Genomic DNA, 5207 nt, shown 5'->3' on the forward strand with positions numbered 1-5207 from the left:
AAGAGAAACTTGGCAATTATAAATATAAATAAATATTAAAATTGCATCATTAAAAATTCCAAGCTTAAAAATTGTCATAGAACTTGTGAACCCCACCACCCCGACCCCCAAGTACCCTGTAGACTCAATGTTAGAAACACTGGACCAGCTTTTGAGCACTTCCTTTTAAAAATGTAGGCAACCACCTTTTGGCTCTCTGAACAGTACCATGGAGGTCAGCAAGAACAAGCACCTTATGAATAGCAGCAAAAAGGGTACCAAGAAGAAAGTGGTTGATCTGTTTTCTAAGAAAGATTGGTATGTTGTGAAAGCACCAGCTATGTTCAATATAAGAAATATTGGAAAAACACTAGTCGTAAGAACTCGGGGGGGACTTCCCTGGCGGTCCAGTGGTTAAGACTTTGCCTTCCAATGCAGGGGGTGTGGGTTTGATCCCTGGTTGGGGAGCTAAGATCCCACGTGCCTCATGGCCAAAAAAACCCCATAAAACAGAAGCAATATTGTAACAAATTCAATAAAGACTTTAAAAATAGTACGCATCAAAAAAAATCTTAAAAAAAAAAAAAACCTCTGGGAACCAAAATCCCATCTGATGGCCTCAGGGGTTGTTGTTTTTGAAGTGAGCCTTCCTGATCTGCAGAATGATGAAGCTGCATTAAAAAAATTCAAGCTGATTATTGAAGATGTTCAGGGGAAAACCTGCTTAATTTCCATGGCATGGATCATACCTGTGACAAAATGACCTCCATGGTCAGAAAAACAGCAGACCGTGATTGAAACTCATGTTGATGTCAAGACTACCAATGGTTATTTGCTTGTCTATTCTCTCTTGGCTTTACTAAAAAAATGCAACAATCAAATTCAGAAGACCTCTTACGCTCAGCACCAACGGGTCTGACAAATCCAGAAGATGATGCAGACAAATGACTAGAAAGAAATTGTCAATAAGTTGATTCCAGACAGCATTGGAAAAGACATGAGGCTCACCAGTCTAATTATCCACTCCATGATGTCTTTGTTAGAAAAGTAAAAATGCAGAGATATATATATATGTATAATAGAATCACTTTGCTGTACACCTGAAACACAACATTGTAAATCAACTATTTCAATAAAAAAATTTTAATAAAAATAAATAGACAATAAAGTAAAAATGCTGAAGAAGTTCAAGTTTGAATTGGGAAAACTCATGGAGTTTCATGATGAAGGTAGTAGTTCTGGAAAAGCTACTGGGGGTGAGGTAGGTACTAAAGTTGAATGAGCCAACTGATATGAGTCATGAGTCCAAGAATCTGTTTAAAATTCAGACTCTTAACGGTGACAAAAATAAAATCTTACTTGTATAAAAAAATGCAGGTTGCAGTGCTCACTTTAGACACTGACTCAGACTTCTTCTAAAGCTCCCCAGGGATTCTGATGTCCAGTTAGGTTTGGAACTGCTAGATTATGTTAGAACAGGTTCAAATACAGAAACCACTCCACCCTGAATCTCCTAGCTCAAGGACGGCAGGGATTTTTGTCTGTTTTGTTCAATGCTTTATCACATAATTATAGAGACTGGCACCCTGTAGGGACTCGCTAAATATTTGTTAAATGAATGAAAGAATGAATGAACTGGGAATTTGAAAACTAAGAGGGTAGTCAGTCAAATATTTAGTGAGCACCTAATATGTGCCAAGCCATGTGGTATGTACAGCAATGTACTTTTAAATAAAACAACAAAGTCCCTACCCTCATGGAGAGCCCAACGGTTTACTGGGAGAGACAGACAATAAACAAATAAATAAGCCAATATAAAATTATCAATTGTGATAAGCACAAAAGTATTATTATTAAAGCAAAGTCTTTAATAATAATCACAGTTGATGTATATTGTATACTCTCATTATGTACCAAATACTGCTAAGTAAGTGCCATTGTTGAGCTTATTTTACAGATGATGAACCTGAAGCACCCAGGGATTAAGTGACTCAACTCATGGTCATGGGTAGGGTTTGAACCCAGGTGGTCTCACCTCAAAGCCTTTGCTATTGAACTGTACACAATGTTGCTTCTGACAAACAAGAGGACATAAGATTGAGGTCAGTTTATATACGGCCTGGAATATCAGGAAGAAAACTGGGTATTACCTCCTAGGTCGTGGAGATTTGGGGGCAAGGAGGATATATGATGAAATGGTGTTTTAGAACAATCTGTCTGCAGTGTGAAGACAGATTGGGACATGACTGGAGGTACGGGGACAAGATATAAGGCTAGGATGAGAAGAATGGCTCTGGTCTCTCTCATAAGTATCATCCAGAGTCCATCCCCACAATCCATTACTGAAATTCATTTCTTATGCTCTTACTTATTTAGAATAAATAATATATGTACATAAAACAAAATTCAGAAGGTACAAAAGGACATATAATAATATAATATTAAGTCCATCCTACCAGTACCCCCAGCTACCTGGTAAACCTTGCCTCTCCACCAAAGTGACCACTGTTACAAGTCCCTCGTATCTTTCCAGAGATGCATATACAAATACACACATACACATATAAATAGATAAGCCTACAAACAGCAGCCAACTATACACACTGCTCTGGATCTTGCTTTTTGTTTAAACTTAACTATAGTTCTTCGAGATCATTTAATGTCAGTTTATTTAGAACCATCTAAGTTAACAATTCATTCTATTCCTTTGCATGGCTGGACCATACAGTTTTAAAATGAATCCTCTAGTGATGGACATTTGTTTCCAGTCTTTTGTGATTATAAACAAAGCAGCAATGAATAGCCTCATAATTTTATTTGCATATGAGCCAATGTATCTACAGGGAAATTTCCTAGAAATGCAATTGCTGGCTCAACAGGCATGTACATTTTAAACATTGGTAGGTTGCCATTTATTTAACTGTCTACATAGCCCCACCTTGGAAATCAGATGGAAAGTTTTCTCACTATGGGCTTTGCTCTTACATTCCTATCACATACCAGAGTGTTTCACGTGATAGATCAAAGGTACCTGCAGTTCTGAGTGCAAATCACTAAGCCCCAGACATGAAGGGTATAACAAACATATTTCACAAGAAAGAGAAGCTCATGCTTTAGGGTCTCTGCCAGTGCCTGTTTATGCCACTGCCTCAACTTTTGGGGCTCTCCCCCTGGAGGAAGAAACTTCCACCACTTCCTCAATTTTAGACCTTACTTGGTTCCATCCCCTCATTTTACAGATGAGGAAGGGACTTGCCCAGGAGGTCTATGTGATTAACTAGGGCTGGCCTCTTGATTATCCATTTGGTGGAAGAAAAGCTATTTCCTTTGCAAAGGAAACGAGCTCAAACGAGCTCCAAGATATCTATCTTTCTGGTCTCTTAGTAGATTCAGTCTTAAGAATGCCCAACATGGGACTTCCCTGGTGGTGAAGTGGTTAAGAGTCCACCTGCCAATGCAGGGGACACAGGTTCAATCCCTGGTCTGGGAAGATCCCACATGCCGTGGAGCACCTAAGCCCGTGTGCCACGACTACTGAGCCTGTGCTCTAGAGCCCACGAGCCACAACTACTGAGCCCGCGTGCCACAGCTACTGAAGCCCACGTGCGTAGAACCCGTGCTCCGCACCAAGAGAAGCCACCACAGTGAGAAGCCTGCACATCACAATGAGGAGTAGACCCCGCTTGCCATAGCTAGAGAAAGCCCACGAGCAGCAACGAAGACCCAACGGAGCCAAAAATAAATAAATTAATTAATTAAAAAAAAGATAATTGGAGAATATTAGAAACAATTAAAAAAAAAAATGCCCAGCAAATTCCTTTGTTAAGTAAGGCTCATTGCCAAATGTAACACAATTGTAAGAAACTGTCTCCCTCTGCTGGTAACATACTGCAACTACAAAGCCTAAAACGACTTCATTACTTGCAATTAGGGAAAACTAGACGTAGGTGATGACTGATTGATGGTCTCATCCACCTTTCTGCTGCCAAGGCTCAGTTAGGATAATTTACTTAAAAGAATGAGTTCACAGGAGGATGTATTCAAAGTAAATATAGTTCCAGAGAGTGAACAAGACAAAATCTTTTTTTTAAATTTATTTATTTTTGGCTGCATTGGGTCTTTCTTGCTGCGTGCGGGCTTTCTCTAGTTGCGGTGAGCGTGGTCAGTGCAACGGGCTTCTCATTGCAGTGGCTTCTCTTGTTGCAGAGCATGGGCTCTAGGCACGCGGGCTTCAGTAGTTGTAGCATGCAGCCTCAGTAGTTATGGTTCACGAGCTCTGGGGAACAGGCTCAAATTCTTAACCACTGCGCCACCAGGGAAGCCCAAGACAAAATTTTTCATCTTTGAAGTTGGTCAGGCCGTTAACGGTATTAGTGATATTTTAGAATAGAGTATTTGAGCTGCTAGTGGAATAGCCATGTGAAGTGCCAATAAGAAGCCTAGCTATATGAATCGGGAACACCAGGTCAATTCAGGGCCGTAAATCAACTTTGGGAGTCACCAACGGTGGGTGGCTTACACCATGAGCATCTAGGTAAAAACAGTGGACTGAGGACAGACCCAGAGATGACTGATATTCCAGAGACAGGAAGTCATGAAACCAGAAAATTAGTAAGCATGTTACTTTAAATAAAGACTAGTCAGAGTTAATACATGACTGCAATTTATAATAATCATTAGGAATACAAATGGCAACATTTCTCAACAGGAAATTGTCACTTTAGAAAGATTAATGGTGGACTTCCCTGGTGGTGCAGTGCTTAATAATCCGCCTACCAAAGCAGGGGACACGGGTTCGAGCCCTGGTCCAGGAAGATCCCACATGCCGCGGAGCAACTAAGCCCGTGCACCACAACAACTGAGCCTGCACTCTAGAGCACGTGCACCACAACTATTGAAGCCCACATGCCTAGAACCCATGCTCCGCAACAAGAGAAGCCACTGCAATGAGAAGCCCGCGAACCAAAATGAAGAGTAGCCCCTGCTCGCCGCAACCAGAGAGAGCCTGCACGAAGCAAGGAAGACCCAACGCAGCCAAAAATAAATTTATTTAAAAAAAAGAAAGCTTAATGGCATGCTAATAACACAAGAAGAAACCCATTCAAAAAACCCATTCTAAGTCAGATAACTTGATTATAGTACCAAATGCAACACTACTGAATGATATGGTTTTAATACTGAGAGGCCTACAGGAACATGTCAGTGAGAATAAAATCACAAGGTATTTG

The 5207-nt window shown here is 40.5% G+C and overlaps 1 pseudogene; it reads left to right on the forward strand.

The window, feature by feature from the left end:
* Positions 1-208: 208 nt before the first annotated feature.
* LOC116760788 lies at positions 209-1300 on the forward strand (annotated as a pseudogene).
* Positions 1301-5207: the final 3907 nt, after the last annotated feature.

Source organism: Phocoena sinus, chromosome 1 (assembly GCF_008692025.1).
Source record: "Phocoena sinus isolate mPhoSin1 chromosome 1, mPhoSin1.pri, whole genome shotgun sequence".
In the NCBI taxonomy this organism is placed as follows: Eukaryota; Metazoa; Chordata; class Mammalia; order Artiodactyla; family Phocoenidae; genus Phocoena; species Phocoena sinus.